Raw genomic sequence first — 18602 nt, 5'->3', positions numbered from 1 at the left:
TATAGTTATGAGCTATTCTTTGGGGATGAAAGGGAAGCAAATAAAAATAAACCACAGAAAGCCAGAAATCTGGTATTTCTTAGAAAGAAGAAGCAAGTCACATATAAAATAATTAATGGTCAAAATACAGGAGTTTGGGTTCAGAGATGTATACGCTTTTCAAACTGAGGTTTGACAGTGAATCCGCACTTAAATTTATCCATATCATAGTTTGCAAAGCTTACATCAAAAGAAAAGAATGTAAGCATGTAGTGTACTATTTTTTTTTTACAAGTCGTGTAGTCCTAACTGATATACATAGTGAAGTTGTTCAGAGGGAAGGGTACCGATCCCTGCAATTCATTTTGAATTGTGTCAAAGATGGATTAATGGACAGATATCCAACAAAACTAGCAAAGAAAATAGTAATGGTAAAATCAAGCCGGTGGGTTTAAAGGGGTTCACTAAAAATTTATTTTAATATTGCTGTATGTTTAAAATTTTTTGTTAAAAATGTTTTTGAATATTTTTTTAATATGAGGTTCTTCTAACAGATGTAAATATTCATAATGCTGTCTACTTTCCTCATCACTGTGATAGCCAGGACAAAACATACTGTTCCAGGTATGGTTTGTACTCTTCTCTTCAAAGCATAAAAAAATAATTTATTTGATCTGAACACTCACATCTATCATTATACCTTCAAATGACCATGGGAACTTTGTCAAAACTGGATCATACCAATAACCACTAGCTATCCTCAGGCATTTTTCTTTCCACGCCAGATGTTGCCAAGTCACGTCTTTCTCATATATTTGCCTCTTACTGTTTTTTTTTTTTTTTAAGCTAAATTCATTGCAGAAACAATGTGGTATGTCGATGATTAGACTTGAGTGGGGACACCTTGTCTGGAGGCTTGTCTGTGCTTATGGAAAGTTTTCCTGAAGTAGTTTACATAAACATATGCACCACAGACACACGCTCTAAAATCGAAAGGGGAAAAACAGGGGGGAAAAGGCTAGAGAAAATAGTAACTAAGATAAAAGACTGAAATAATTCACCACTAACAAATCAGGTTAACCAATCTATTACTGATTATTCATGTTCATAGTGGTAAGGACCCAAACATTATCACATTTAAATTTAGCTATAGTTGTGAAGATGCAGCCACATTTTATGGAAGAGGAGGCTAAGATAGAAAGATATAAAGGATTTGTCCATGATCTCATAACCAGGGCGTTGCAGAGCCTTGAGATGGTCATGTCAATCCCATACTCCTAAACTACTTTTCACACAATCCTAGTAATTTGAGTCACTTCGATATAAGTGTTGAATCGGAAGGATTAGTCCTGTATATTTAAAGACATCAGAATTAGAAGTATTCAGGGAGCCTGGGTGACTCAGTCAGTTGAGCATCTGACTCTTGACTTTGGCTCAGGTCATGATTCCAAGGTTGTGGGATTAAGCCCCACATGGGGCTCCATGCTGAGCATGTAGCCTGCCTAAGATTCTCTCTCCCTTTGCTGCTCACCTACTCACACTCTCACTCTCACACTCTCTCTCTCTCTAAAATTAAAAAAAAATTAATAAATAAATTAAGCAAAAGCTTAAAAGAATATGTAAAGAGGGTGACAGTATTTACCATAATTCCCAGTGTACAAACAATGATGTCAGTTTTGTGTTGGGGCTACAGCCATAGCCTGACAAGGCCTGTTTCAAAGGGATTACTAACTCCAAACTAGGCATTTTGTGAAATGTTCTTGGCCTTTCTTCAACTTTCTTCTTTTCTTCCCCAGAGTTGGTATCTGTGACTTTACAGAATTTTGGTGCATTTCAATTCTGTAGTTTGACCTAAGGGAAAATAAACAGAGCATATTTCTCCTCCTTTCATGTGAGAAGATTTAGTCCTAACCTAATAAGAGAAGGGTATCCTTGCATGGCCCCCTTTATCTTACTGTTTAGAGTAAGATATTGTTACTATTTAGATGTGATAAGGCATATACACTAAAAGAATACACATCATAAAGCACAGTTCCATACATTTTGGCATACTGTGTCTCCATTTTCATTTGTCTCAAGTGTTTTGTTATGTTTTGTTTTGTTAATTTCCTTATTGATTTCTCCTTTGATCCATAGTAGGTTTTTTTGTGGAAATGTATTATTTAATTTCCACATATTCGTGAGTTTTCCAGTTTTCTTCCTGTTATTGATTTCCAGTTCCATGGCTTTGTAATCAGAAAAGATATTTATATGACATCAATTTTCTTAAATTTGTTAAGGCTTGTTTTGAGACCTAACAAATGATCTGTCCTAGAGAACGTTCTGTATGCACTTGAGAAGAAGGTGTATTCTGGTGCTTTTGGATGCACTGTTCTGTTTCATTTCATCCATCTGGTCTAAAATGTAGTTCAAATTCAATATTTCCTTATTAATGTTATGTACAGATGATTTATCCACTGTTGAAGTGGGATATTGAAGTCCCTTAGTATTATTGCATTGTTATTTATTTCTCCTTTCTGTTAATATTTGCTTTATATATTTAGATGCTCCAATGTCAGGTGCATGTATGTTCACAATTGTTATATCCTCTCAATGAACTGATCTTTTTATCATTATATAATGACCTTCTTTTGTCTCTTGTTGAAGTTTTGATGAAAGAAATTGAATAAGACATGAATAAATGGAAAAATATCTTGTATTCATATACTAGAAGAATTAATATTGTTAAAATATCCATACTACCTAAACTGTTCTACAGATTCGATGCAATTTCTACCAAAATTCCAATGGTATTCTTCACAGAAATAGAAAAAAACAACCCTAAACCTTATATGGAACCACAAAAGGCCCTGAATAGCTAAACCATTGGTGAGAAGGAAGAGCAAAGCTGGAGGCATCACACTGATCTCAAGTCATATTATAAAGCTGCAGTAATCAAAGCAGCATGATACTGGCTTAAAAATGGACACAGGTACCAATGGAACAGAATAGAGAGCCCAGAAATAAATTCAGACATATATGGTCAACTAATCTTCAACAAAAATGCCAAGAATACAAAGTAGGAGAGATAGTCTTTTCAGTAAATGGCAGTGGCAAAATTAGATATCCACGTGCAAAAGAATGAAATTGGACCTTTATCTTACACCATTTATGAAAACCAACTTGAAATGGATCAAAGAGTTAAACATAAGATCTGAAGCTGTAAACCTCATAGAAGAAAACAAAGGGAAAAATCTCATGCCATTGGCCTTGACAGTGACTTTCTAGATATGGCATCAAAAGCACAAGCAACAGATGCAAAACTAAACAAACAGGACTACCTCACACTAAGAAGCTTCTGCACAACAAAGGAAATGATCAACTAAATGGGAGAAAATATTTGGAAACCATGTAACTGATAAGGGCTTGGTATCCAAAATACATAAGGAACTCATAGAACTAAAAATTTTCAAAACTTTAATCTGATTAAAGAATGAGTAGAGGAACTGAATAGACATTTTTCCAAAGAAGACCTATACATGGCTAACAGACTCAAGAAAAGATGCTGAATATTACTAATCATTAGGAAAACGCAAATTGAAACTATAGTGAGATATTACCTCACACCTATTAGGATGGCTATTATCAAAAATTCAAAAGGTAACAAGTTTGGGAGAGGATGTGGAGTAAAAACATGGGGAGCCTGGCTGACTCAGTCGGTAGAACTTGTGACTCTTGATCTCTGGGTCGTGAGTTCAAGGCCCATGTTGGGCATGGAGTCTACTTAAAATTAAAAAAAAAAAAAATTAAAGTTAATTGAGGATGTGAAGAAAAAGAACCTTAATACATTGTTGGTGAGATTGTAAATCAGTGCACCCATTATGGAAAATAGTATGAAATTTTCTCAAAAAATTAAAAATAAAACTACTATGTGGTTCAGCAATCCCACTTCTAGGTATGTATCTAAAGGAATTACGCTCCTGATCTCAAAGAGCTATCTGTTCTCCCATGTTTATTGCAGCATTATTCACAATAGCCAAGATATGGAAACAACCTAAGTGGCTATTGACAGATGAATAGTTAAAGAAAATTTTGTGTATATTGTTAAAGGATAAACTGATGCACCCTAAAATTTACACATTATTTTGGCAAACATCGATTCAAATCAGACAGCATGAAACTTAAAGTAGTTAGGAGCACGGACAGAAGCTAGAGGAAAGGCTTTTACACAGAAGATGTGGAAGCAAAACAAAGCAATTATTTGTTTGGCTCTATCTGAAGCAATTGCTTTATTTGGAAAAGTCTAGTTGGCTGTTTGTGATTAGTTTCTCTTACATTCCATTTCCTCAGATTCAAGTGCATGGACTTTGGCTTAGCTTGGGTTTGCTTACTACATAGGCTACCAAGACATTAGAGCCACTTCAATCCAACATCTTCCTAGTTTAATTACTTCAACAGTATACACAAATGAATGTTAGTCCCAAAAAAGGGAGAATATCTTGCCATTTGTAATAACAAGAATGAACCCAGAGAACAGTATACTAAATATAATAGGGAGACACAGAAAAACAAGTGCTGCATAATGTCACATATATGTAGAATCTAAAAAAGTCAAAGTCATAGAGCCAGAAAAAAGAATGTCGTTTGCCAGGAATGGGGAGGGGGATGCAGAATGGGAGGATGTTGGTCGAATGGTACAAATTTTTAATGATAAGATGAATAAGTGAGTAAGTTCTGGAGATCTATTGCACGGTATGGTGACTCAAGTTAGTAACATAGAATTGAAAATTATGTAAGATCATCAGCTGAGAAAAGGGAGCAGTAGCAGGGGAGAAAACCACCCAATTCTCACATTAGAACAACAATGGCAGTTACCTGAATAATTTTATTTTTCACACGAAGAGTTTGACTTCATAATTACAGTCCTCAAGTTCTCATTACACAGAAAACTGTTTGTTCACCTAATAAAATCTAACCTATTTTGAGGTAACAATTTTGTTAAATGTGCAGTACTTTGAAAACAGTTTTATAGACTTAGAGCAGACATCATTAAATACTTTCTTACTGAGAATTTCAAGAGACACTGAGCCCCTCCTACAGGTGTCATAACTAATTATAGGTTAATTTCTGGGACTTACTGAAAACCTTCATACTCTTTTATGCAAGTGAAACCGGCACAATCTCAAGAACACATCAACGCCTATGACTTCATTACCACTTTCCTACGGATACTAAACTTTTTGTTTCTCAAATCCTAGAACCTGGGAAGAGATGTGCTTCTTCTTGCTAATACGCTCTTCACATGGGTCATTTGAAGGAAACTGTTGTACCATGCTACCTAGAAAGACATTGCTGTAGAAACACACCGAGAGGAAACTTCTGTTGAGTAGAAGTGTGCAGGCTAGCAGGTTAACACAAAAAGATAACAAAGGAAATAATCACTCTTTTTCATAGATTTCCTTCTTTGCTTTGCCAGTGAAAATGTCATCTCCTAAATGGGAACCCTGGCAACCTTTGTGCTCCTCACCAGCTGTCTCTGTACTAGAAATCTTTGCTCTTGGTACACCTATCAATGGTCTATTTTCTCCAGGGGTACTGAATCCTTGGAAGAAACTGGATTTGGAGTTACACAGATGTCTTCGGTTTGTGTTCTACTAGCAATTGTGGGTTAAATCCTAACTTTCTAAGCCTCAATACTGTCACATGTATGATGACAGTAAGACTTGACAGATTCAGGAAAAATGAATAAATATAATGTGTATAAAGTCTCCATGCAAACTCTAAAGTGAGGCATCATGTACCTATAAGGAAATATGTTTTTAATAATGATAATAGTGTCAAAGGAAAATACCATCCAGTCCTGGGGACACAGCCCTGAAATGCACTCAGTAGGCTTACTGAGAATGAACTGGAGCTTCTTGCTATTTGTCAGTTTTGTCTTTAGTTTCTGGTATATTTACCCTCTTCTTTTTCAAACTTAATAGGTATTTTTTTTAGATCACTTTTAAGATCATAGCAAAATTGAGCAGGAAATACATAGGATTCTTAAAAATACCCTCCCCTCCTTCTCCACCATCAACATGCCAAGCCAGTGGGCATTACTTACAACGACTCAACATTGACACATCATTATTAACCAAAGGCCATAGTTGGAAATAGGGTTGCTCTTTGTGTTGTACATTCTCTGGGTTTTGACAAAAGTATCAACATGGATCACTATCATTGTGCCATATAGAATAGTTTCAAAGCCCTCAAAATCCCCTGTGCTCTACCTATTCATCCTTCTCTCCCCTTGAACCTCTGACAATCACTGATTTTTTTTTTTTTACTGTTGATGAGGAGAACAAAGGCAAGAGAAATGTAGCCAAAATTAAAACTTCTTACAACTTGCAGCCCACTGATAAATACCTGAGACATGCAGAGTGTGACATTCCTCAAGGAACTTATGGCTGCCTTATGGTTAATGTGCTAGAGACTAAAACCAACTAACTTTATTTTGAAAATAGCCAAATTTCCAGGATCATATAACTCTCCTATAACATGCAGAAATCCCTTCAGAGACTTAGGTTATCTCTACCCTTCCTCTGCCAAACTTAAAAGTATATAACTAGTCACTCCTCACAATCCAGTGCAGCTCTTTCTGCCTATGGGTCCTGTCTTTGAACTATTTATATAATAAAAGCACTTTTGTGCACCATAAAATGTCTCAAGAATTCTTTCTTGACAGTTTCGCTCAATGACTCAGCGTCACTGTCTCTATAGTTTTGCCTTTTTTAGAATGTCATTTAGTTGGAATCACACTTTATATAACTCTTTATGGTTTCTGGATCCCAATTTCAACGTGGGAGGGAGGATTTCCCCAACACCAAGCAATTCTCGGACACTAGCTGTGTGTCCCGTAATTCAAATTAATTCTGACACTATCTACCCAGAGATGGCATTAGATCCCACAGGTTAAGGGACCCCTCACCCACTTCAGAAGCCAGTCACAAGCTCAGATTGTCACCTGTGCTTCTGACTGATGGGCTACAGATGAGAGGTTCCAATTGCAAATCCAGCATGTTACCTGAACTTCTGACCAACCCAGAAGCTCTCCCAACTGCCTCCTTTGGTGTTTCTATGGAGACTTCATTGCAAAGCATAACTGATAAAGTCATTGACCACTGGGGATTGATTCAACCTCTAGCCCCTCTCCCCTCCTCAGAGGTCACGGGGCGGGGGGCGGGGGTTGGGGGGTGGCATGGGAAGAGGTGCAACCTGAAAGTTCCAAACCTCTAGTTACAAGATTGTCTCCTCTGGCAACAAAGCCCCATCCCTAAGCCCTTTACAGGAGTCACCATTAACATAACCAAAGATACCTTTAGCACCCTCAACACTTAGAAAATTCCAAGGATTTAGGGAGGTGTGAGGCAGGAACCACAGAAGACCAAATACATATAAGAATAAATCATAATATTACAGTAGCCTTAACCGATTGACTTCTTTTACTTAACCATATACATTTAAATTTCCTCCTTGTCTTTTTGTGACTGCTTTACATCCTGTTACCATTCGATGTTGTCAGTGCTTTGGATTTTAACCATTCCGATAGTGTGTAGTGATATCCCATTGTTTTAATTTGCAATTCCCTAAAGACATATGATTTTGAGCAACTTTTCATATATTTTTTGCCCATCTGGTAAGGAAGTTCAGGTCTTTTGCCCATCTTTAACTTGAATTGTTCATTTTCCTATTGTTGAGTTTTAAGAAATTTTTGGATATTTTGGGTAATAGTCCTTTGTTATATACATCTTTGGCAAATATTTTCTTCCAGTCAGTGGCTTACCTTCTCATTCTCTTGACAGTTCTCTTCTGCAATGAAGAAATTTTGAATTTTAATAAACTCTTGAGACAGGGAAACTGAAGGACTCCATAAAAATCTGCTTCTTCCTCCTTTTCCCGCTTCTGTTTTTGCTAGGACCTGCACCCCCACCCCACCTCACACATACCTGGTAAATGGTGTATGTCCTCCTCCATAAGGGACAAGGAGTTAATGATTCTCTAGGATAAATAACATCTAAAGAAGGAGCAGGTGAGAATGAAAACAGGAAACAGAAAAACAGAAAACAGGAAAACATGACCCTGAATCTGGAAAAATATCAATCATATTGATAAAATCATATTGATAAAACAGATCCAGGCATGACACAAGTGATATCATTGATAAATGAGGCTACTAAGCCAGTTATCTCAAGAAGAAAGCTAGAGCATGTTCAGTAAAATAGATGGAAGACAGACAGACAGACAGAAAGAAAGAAAGAAAGAAAGAAAGAATTAAAGTATATTTATAAAGATGAAAAAACAAAAAGTTTGAGAAGGAAAATACACTATATGGCATTAACAGTAGATTAGCTAGTGCAGAATAGACTCATAAACTTGAAGACACAGCATTAGAAATGAGCAAAAATAAAACACAGGAAATATATTTACATATTTATATAAGTAAAATATCAATATATTGTATATATTATATATGAATATCAATAAGTTGTGGGACAACTTCCCACAGTGAGACAGGGGAAGAATGAGGAAGGAGTGAAAAAAATATCTGAAAAAATAATAGTTAATAAAATTTCCAAATTTGATGAAAACTATAAACCCATAGATCCAGGGATCTTAATGAACCCCAAGTGCAAGAGTGATGATAAAACTCAGCTTTGCAGGGGTGCCTGGCCGCCTCAGTCGGTTGAGCGACCGACTTCGGCTCAGGTCATGATCTCACAGTTTGTGAGTTTGAGCCCCGCATTGGGCTCTGTGCTGACAGCTTGGAGCCTGGAGCCTGCTTCTGATTCTATGTCTCCTTCTCTCTCTTCCCCTCCCCCACTCATGCTCTGTCTCTGTCTCAGAAATAAATAAACATAAAAAAAATTAAAGAAAAAAAACCTCAGCTTTGCCTATAAACCTTTCATCTTAATGCCTGTCTCTGTATCTGAGCCTAACCATTTCTCAAAATATACCTTAGTTCTTATTTGTTTTCTAATAAGTCTGAGAGTTAGATCCTCTGTGATATCTGATCCTGATGACTCTTCTCAGCCTTTCCTCACCCCACTCCCACGAATGTGCTGTCCTCCGGGTTCCCCTACTTATTTGTATATAACGTAAATCAAATTGCTTTCTTCTCCTCTTACCTGTGAGCTTCTCTTATTCATCTTTAAATTCCCAGAGTCCAATAAACTTTCTGGAATCAGTGGTTTCCACCCAGCAAGTGTCTGAGAAAAGAATGAAGAATGTAGGCTCTATGAATCCTTCTTTGTTTTCACTACATTTTCAGCATCTGGTAATACTTGGACTAATTGGTACTCAATTATTATCTTGGAAGGAAGGAAGGAATTTTTATAGGTTAGGATTTGCAAAATCAGAATCATTCTGCAAGCTTCCATGTGCAAGACATTGTTCTATGCATGGAGACATGGAGACACAATAGTGAAAAAGATCCATGAGCCCTTATCCTAGCATGCATGTGCATGCATTTGTGTGTACGATTGTGTCTACCTATGTATTTATTGGATGGGAAAATATACAAGTAAATAATTAAATGATAAAGATAATTTTAGATATCAAAAAGAACTAAAAAGGCAAGTAATCTGATTTGGGATAGGTGTGTTTTGAATTGTCAGGAAAATCTTCACTGAGCAAGTATATGTGAACTGATATTTAAAAAAAAAAAATGAACTAGCCATTCAAGTTTCTCAGCCAAGATTTTTCCAAGAAGAGGAAACAATAAGTGCAAGAAACCTGAAGTGAAGAGTACATCACATATTTGAAAAGAGAGAGAAGGCAAGTGTAGATAGCATTTATGTACAATGACTAAAACCCACCTGTGAAAAACTTGCTAAAATAAAAATATTAAATAGGAACCAACAAGCACGTGCTGCCTAAAAGCAAGGGGTTGAAGGACACAGCCTCCAATTCACATTCACCTTGAATGTCTAGATTTTTAATTTAATGACTATTAGGGTACATTCTTAGTCTGTCTAACGAATTCCTCAACCTCAAAACCCCTCACATCAGTATTTTCACTTTCCTGGTGGTTGTGACTCCAAACATTATTAATGTGCATATATTGTACAGACCGTCCTACAGATTACCACCAGATGGAAGCTTTCTGGCCCAAGGTTTGGCTGGCAGCAGATCAAAATATGCAAAGTAGAATAAAATGACTCAATTGCAATTATCACCGTGTGCTGCTGGTGGAAGCAAACTCTGTGTGTATTACGCGTAATTGACTTCATTCCGCCTAAACACCATTTTTGGCCATTATCCCTGACTGGTTGGAAAAGGCATGAAATAAGCTTCTTTGGTTTCTGGTGTCTCTAATCACTGGGGAAATAGATTACACAATCAGGGTGGAGAATCTGGCTGGCTGACAAATGTATATACTTTGATGTATGCATATGAATCCATTTATAAATACAGCTTGTAGATCATCCACAGAAGTGGACTCTATTAACACATTCCCTACAGGCCTTGCAGACCTCATTGACCATGCAGCCATCAGGCAGCCTCCTGCTTTTGGTCACTGTGGCCTATTTGTTCCTCTTTGCAGGTGAGTACTATATGTGTAAGAAATGACGTTCTGGACCAGACTGGTTAATGTCATCTCCTGATGTATGTTGTTTATGATGACAATAATAATTATGATGATAAGGATGGTTAATGATGGTGACTGTCCATCACACTTTTAATTCAGAAGGAACTTTTATTTATAAATTAGCTACTTTAATTATCAGTATAATACCACACAAGAAATGATTTTATCCCACTGTAAAAACAGTATTATGTCTCATAGGATGAGATGACCTATCCTAGCTCACATGGGCCCCAAGTGGCTAATCTAGGAGCTCCAAGGCAATTAATTTATGTTCCCTTCAGCAGACCACAGTGAACAACATAGGCCTCATTCTTCAAGGAAAAAATTTATATTGAAATTAGAAATTATCATTTAAAGTCACCTTCAAGAAATTCTTATCTAGGGGGGCTCAACTGCCAGAATTTTCCTGAGAAGATTTCGTTTCTTACTTACCCTGTAGGTAAGCAAAGTAAAGAGATAATTAGAAAAAGGGAGTCAGAGAGAGAGAAGTAGAAAGCCCCCACAACTAGGATTTTAAGATTTGGTTTCTAACCCTCACTATGTTACTATCGTTTTCTTTAATATTGAGCAACTCCTTTTGTCTGGCTTCTGTTTCATCACATGAAAATAGAGTGCAAACCTTACATGCCCTAAGACTTCTTTTTAATAAAAGATTATGCTTAAGCACATTAGCTTTAAAGTCTGAAAGACCTGGGTTTGAATCCTTGTTCTGTCATTTACAAAGTGTGTGTCCTTAGACAAGTTATTTGCCCCAGCGCTCAGCTTCCTTATCTTTGGGATTGTTGGAATGCCTTAATGTGTATATAAGATTTAATACAGTGCTTGCTTAAAATACAGAAGTCTGCCAAGTAGATGGTAGATATTGTGTTAGTGGGAAAAGTGGTGAATCATGATTTTTTTTCAAGTGTTCTCAAAATTATTTTGTTATATTATATATTAGCACTTTGGTTGCCAGTTGTCTTGATTGGCCTTTGAACAAATGGATTTTGGAATTTTCAACTTCTTTCTGGTTAAATATATGCTTCTTTGATAAAGAATAGATCTAGAGTCTGCCTTCCTTTCTTCAGGAATAGCTTAGTTTTAAAGTAAACCTTAAACAAGTGAACCACATGAATCATAAAAGCCACATAAATCATAAATAGGAAATGTAGTGAAAAGAGCTCTGTACTGGGCCTTTGTAACCTGGCCTCTAGCTCGGTTGTGTGGCTAACAAGCTGTGTGTCCTGAGCAATTTTCTTCCCTTCTCTGGGCCTCAGTTTTTCATCCATGAAACAAGACTGTTGTAATGGACAATCTCTAAGGATAATTTTAGCTGTTATATTCTAGAATTCTTCTGAGCTGTTAAGATTTACCTGTGTGCGTTCTATCATTGCAGAGGCCATAAGCCAAGGAGGCTCTCATGTACGTACTTCTCTATCATGGGTCCTTTTCTATCACAAGAGGTTGTCTCACAACAATAGGAAATCTTTTTTTTTTTTTAATGTTTATTTATTTTGGGAGAGAGAGAGAGAGAGAATGCTCGTGTGCATGCGTGCAAGCAGGGGAGGGGCAGACAGAGGAGAGAGAGAATCCCAAACAGGCTCCATGCTTTCAGTGTGGAGACTGACACAGGGCTCAATTCCGTGAACCGTGAGATCATGACCTGAGATGAAATCAAGAGTCAGACGTGGAACCGACTGAGCCATCCAGGCTACCCCAACAAGAGCAGATCTTGAGCTGACAGGTACAGTAGCTGTTCTATTAAGATCTTCAGAGTTTCTTTGGCAAGGCTGGTGAGAAGCTAGAATGGTGGCATGACACACTGATACAGACAAATGTCATCGCTGGTGCAGATGCACCAAAGGACTTGAAAACCATCTCCTATTTTCTTTAAATCAGGCAAACGTCCCATTTCCATATAAGGAATTTATAGGCAATGTTTATAAAAGTATGGGGTCAATATCCTTTATTTTCCAAATCAGGTTAATTTTGAAAGTGAAAGTCGTGCTTACAAGAGTTGTAACAAGAAGATAATAAAAAATTGAGAGGATCCCAAGCAATTCAGAACATACGGTAACTCTGGGTATGTGTACCTTGTTCATCAAATGCACGTTCCTGCTTCTTACACAAACATCTTAAACCTATCAGTTGAGTCAGGACCTCTAGGGATTTTGAGGCTGAGGAATCTTCATTTTAAGAAACCCGCTGACATTTTGGTAGCCTTTAAAATTGGAGAATCACAGTTCTAAATTTTACTAAACATACTCGAGTATACAGAGTAAGTATTTACCAGGCTCACAAATGTTGAATCCCCTGGTAGTTTGTGTTGCCAATTAGTAATTACAGGATCTACATTCTTGAGAAGGTCTATAATCAAAATAATACTAATAGGAATAATAGGACCTATGTTAAAAAATAGATACAGGGAGACGTTCAGAAGATGGCGGCGTAGGAGGATGCTGGGCTCACCGCGCGTCCTGCTGATCACTTAGATTCCACCTACACCGGCCTAAATAACCCAGAAAACCGCCAGAGGATTAGCAGAACAGAGTCTCCGGAGCCAAGCACAGACGAGAGGCCCACGGAAGAGGGTAGGAAGGGAGGCGAGGTGGTGCGCGCTCCACGGACTGGCGGGAGGGAGCTGGGGCGGAGGGGCAGCCTGCCGGCCAAGCAGAGCCCCCGAGTCTGGCTGGCAAAAGCGGAGGGGCCGGAAGGTGTGTGTTCCGACAGCAAGCGGACTTAGCATCTGGGAGGTCATAAGTTAACAGCTCTGCTCAGAAAGCGGGAAGGCTGGAGGACAAAGGGAGGGAGAGCTGCTGAGCCCCCGGAGGACAGAGCTCAGTTTGGTGGGGAACAAAGGCGCTCACCAGCGCCATCTCCCCCGCCCATCCCCCAGCCAAAATCCCAAAGGGAACCAGTTCCTGCCAGGGAACTTGCTCGCTCCGCACAAACACCCAACGCTGTGCTTCTGCGGAGCCACCCCTCTGGCAGCAGGTCTGACTCCCTCCCGCTGCCACAGGGCCCTCCTGGAGTGGATCACCTAAGGAGAAGCGAGCTAAGCCTGCCCCTCCTGCCCCTGTGCACCTTGCCTACCCACCCCAGCTAATACACCAGATCCCCAGCACCACAAGCCTGGCAGTGTGCAAGTAACCCAGACGGGCCATGCCACCCCACAGTGAATCCCACCCCTAGGAGAGGGGAAGAGAAGGCACAAACCAGTCTGACTGTGGCTCCAGCGGTGGGCTGGGGGCAGACATCAGGTTTGACTGCGACTCCGCCCACCAGCTCCAGTTATACACCACAGCACAGGGGAAGTGCCTTGCAGGTCTGCACCACTCCAGGGACTATCCAAAATGACCAAACGGAAGAATTCCCCTCAGAAGAATCTCCAGGAAATAACAACATCTAATGAACTGATCAAAAAGGATTTAAATGATATAACAGAAAGCGAATTTAGAATAATAGTCATAAAATTAATCGCTGGGCTTGAAAACAGTATAGAGGACAGTAGAGAATCTCTTGCTACAGAGATCAAGGGACTAAGGAACAGTCAGGAGGAGCTGAAAACCGCTTTAAACGAGATGCAAAATAAAATGGAAACGTCCACGGCTCAGATTGAAGAGGCAGAGGAGAGAATAGGTGAACTAGAAGATAAAGTTATGGAAAAAGAGGAAGCTGAGAAAAAGATAAAAAAAATCCAGGAGTATGAGGGGAAAATTAGAGAACTAAGTGATACACTAAAAAGAAATAATATACACATAATTGGTATCCCAGAGGAGGAAGAGACAGGGAAAGGTGCTGAAGGTGTACTTGAAGAAATAATAGCTGAGAACTTCCCTGAACTGGGGTAGGAAAAAGGCATTGAAATCCAAGAGGCACAGAGAACTCCCTTCAGACGTAACTTGAATCGATCTTCTGCACCACATTTCATAGTGAAACTGGCAAAATACAAGGATAAAGAGAAAATTCTGAAAGCAGCGAGGGATAAACAGGCTCTAACTTACAAAGGTAGACCTATAAGAGTAGTGGCAGACCTATCTATTGAAACTTGGCAGGCCAGAAAGGAATGACAGGAAATCTTCAATGTGATGAACAGGAAAAATATGCAGCCGAGAACCCTTTATCCAGCAAGTCTGTCATTTAGAATATAAGGAGAGATAAAGGTCTTCCCAAACAAACAAAAACTGAAGGAATTTGTCACCACTAAACCACCCCTACAAGAGATCCTAAGGGGAATCCTGTGAGACAAAGTACCAGAGACATCGCTACAAGCATAAAACATACAGACATCACAATGACTCTAAACCCATATCTTTCTATAATAACACTGAATGTAAATGGACTAAATGCGCCAACCAAAAGACATAGGGTATCAGAATGGATAAAAAAACAAGACCCGGGGCGCCTGGGTGGCGCAGTCGGTTAAGCGTCCAGCTTCGGCCAGGTCACGATCTCACGGTCTGTGAGTTTGAGCCCCACGTCAGGCTCTGGGCTGATGGCTCGGAGCCTGGAGCCTGTTTCCGATTCTGTGTCTCCCTCTCTCTCTGCCCCTCCCCCGTTCATGCTCTGTCTCTCTCTGTCCCAAAAATAAATAAAAAACGTTGAAAAAAAAATTAAAAAAAAAAAAAAGACCCATCTATTTGCTGTCTACAAGAGACTCATTTTAGACCTGAGGACACCTTTAGATTGAGAGTGAGGGGATGGAGAACTATTTATCATGCTACTGGAAGCCAAAAGAAAGCTGGAGTACCCATACTTCTATCAGACAAACTAGACTTTAAATTAAAGGCTGTAACAAGAGATGAAGAAGGGCATTATATAATAATTACAGGGTCTATCCACCAGGAAGAGCTAACAGTTATAAATGTCTATGCGCTGAATACGGGAGCCCCCAAATATATAAAACAATTACTCACAAACACAAGCAACCTTATTGACAAGAATGTGGTAATTGCAGGGGACTTTAACACCCTACTTACAGAAATGAATAGATCATCTAGACACACGGTCAATAAAGAAACAAGGGCCCTGAATGATAGATTGGATCAGATGGACTTGACAGATATATTTAGAACTCTGCATCCCAAAGCAACAGAATATACTTTCTTCTCGAGTGCACATGGAACATTCTCCAAGATAGATCATATACTGGGTCACAAAACAGCCCTTCATAAGTTCACAAGAATTGAAATTATACCATGCATACTTTCAGACCACAATGCTATGAAGCTTGAAATCAACCACAGAAAAAAGTCTGGAAAACCTCCAAAAGCATGGAGGTTAAAGAACACCCTACTAACGAATGAGTGGGGCAACCAGGCAATTAGAGAAGAAATTAAAAAATATATGGAAACAAACGAAAATGAAAATACAGCAATCCAAACGCTTTGGGATGCAGCGAAGGCAGTCCTGAGAGGAAAATACATTGCAATCCAGGCCTATCTCAAGAAACAAGAAAAATCCCAAATACAAAATCTAACAGCACACCTAAAGGAAATAGAAGCAGAACAGCAAAGGCAGCCTAAACCCAGCAGCAGAAGAGAAATAATAAAGATCAGAGCAGAAATAAACAATATAGAATCTAAAAAAACTGTAGAGCAGATCAACGAAACCAAGAGTTGGCTTTTTGAAAAAATAAACAAAATTGACAAACCTCTAGCCAGGCTTCTCAAAAAGAAAAGGGAGAGGACACAAATAGATAAAATCATGAATGAAAATGGAATTATTACAACCAATCCCTCAGAGATACAAACAATTATCAGGGAATACTATGAAAAATTATATGCCAACAAATTGGACAACCTGGAAGAAATGGACAAATTCCTAAACACCCACACTCTTCCAAAACTCAATCAGGAGGAGGACCCATAACCAGCGAAGAAATTGAATCGGTTATCAAAAATCTCCCAACAAATAAGAGTCCAGGACCAGATGGCTTCCCAGGGGAATTCTACCAGACGTTTAAAGCAGAGATAATACCTATCCTTCTCAAGCTATTCCAAGAAATAGAAAGGGAAGGAAAACTTCCAGACTCATTCTATGAAGCCAGTATTACTTTGACTCCCAAACCAGACAGAGACCCAGTAAAAAAAGAGAACTACAGGCCAATATCCCTGATGAATATGGATGCAAAAATTCTCAATAAGATACTAGCAACTCGAATTCAACAGCATATAAAAAGAATTATTCACCATGATCAAGTGGGATTCATTCCTGGGATGCAGGGCTGGTTCAACATTTGCAAATCAATCAATGTGATACATCACATTAATAAAAGAAAAGAGAAGAACCATATGATCCTGTCAATCGATGCAGAAAAGGCCTTTGACAAAATCTAGCACCCTTTCTTAATAAAAACCCTTGAGAAAGTCGGGATAGAAGGAACATACTTAAACATCATAAAAGTCATTTATGAAAAGCTCACAGCTAACATCATCCTCAACGGGAAAAAACTGAGAGCTTTTTCCCTGAGATCAGGAACACGACAGGGATGCCCACTCTCACCACTGTTGTTTAACATAGTGTTGGAAGTTCTAGCATCAGCAATCAGACAACAAAAGGAAATCAAAGGCATCAAAATTGGCAAAGATGAAGTCAAGCTTTTCGCTTTTTGCAGATGACATGATATTATACATGAAAAATCCGATAGACTCCACCAAAAGTCTGCTAGAACTGATACATGAATTTAGCAAAGTTGCAGGATACAAAATCAATGTACAGAAATCAGTTGCATTCTTATATACTAATAATGAAGCAACAGAAAGACAAATAAAGAAGCTGATCCCATTCACAATTGCACCAAGAAGCATAAAATACCTAGGAATAAATCTAACCAAAGATGTAAAAGATCTGTATGCTGAAAACTATAGAAAGCTTATGAAGGTAATTGAAGAAGATAGAAAGAAACGGAAAGACATTCTCTGCTCATGGATTGGAAGAATAAATATTGTCAAAATGTCAATACTACCCAAAGCTATCTACACATTCAATGCAATCCCAATCAAAATTGTACCAGCATTCTTCTCAAAACTAGAACAAGCAATCCTAAAATTCATATGGAACCACAAAAGGCCCCGAATAGCCAAAGTAATTTTGAAGAAGACCAAAGCAGGAGGCATCACAACCCCAGACTTTAGCCTCTACTACAAAGCTGTCAGCATCAAGACAGCATGGTATTGGCACAAAAACAGACACACAGACCAATGGAATAGAATAGAAACCCCAGAACTAGACCCACAAACGTATGGCCAACTCATCTTTGACAAAGCAGGAAAGAACATCCAATGGAAAAAAGACAGTCTCTTTAACAAATGGTGCTGGGAGAACTGGACAGCAACATGCAGAAGGTTGAAACTAGACCACTTTCTCACACCATTCACAAAAATAAACTCAAAATGGATAAAGGACCTGAATGTGAGACAGGAAACCATCAAAACCTTAGAGGAGAAAGCAGGAAAAGACCTCTCTGACCTCAGCCGTAGCAATCTCTTACTCGACACATCCCCAAAGGCAAGGGAATTAAAAGCAAAAGTGAATTACTGGGACCTTATGAAGATAAAAAGCTTCTGCACAGCAAAGGAAACAACCAACAAAACTAAAAGGCAACCAACGGAATGGGAAAAGATATTTGCAAATGACATATCGGACAAAGGGCTAGTATCCAAAATCTATAAAGAGCTCACCGAACCCCACACCCAAAAAGCAAATAACCCAGTGAAGAAATGGGCAGAAAACATGAATAGACACTTCTCTAAAGAAGACATCCAGATGGCCAACAGGCACATGAAAAGATGCTCAACGTCGCTCCTTATCAGGGAAATACAAATCAAAACCACACTCAGGTATCACCTCACGCCAGTCAGAGTGGCCAAAATGAACAAATCAGGAGACTATAGATGCTGGAGAGGATGTGGAGAAATGGGAACCCTCTTGCACTGTTGGTGGGAATGCAAACTGGTGCAGCCACTCTGGAAAGCAGTGTGGAGGTTCCTCAGAAAATTAAAAATAGACCTACCCTATGACCCAGCAATAGCAC

This window comes from Herpailurus yagouaroundi, unplaced genomic scaffold, assembly GCF_014898765.1.
Source record: "Herpailurus yagouaroundi ecotype Mexico unplaced genomic scaffold, PumYag 29, whole genome shotgun sequence".
In the NCBI taxonomy this organism is placed as follows: Eukaryota; Metazoa; Chordata; class Mammalia; order Carnivora; family Felidae; genus Herpailurus; species Herpailurus yagouaroundi.
The sequence above is the reverse complement of the archived record's forward strand: the minus strand, read 5'-3'. Positions refer to the sequence as shown.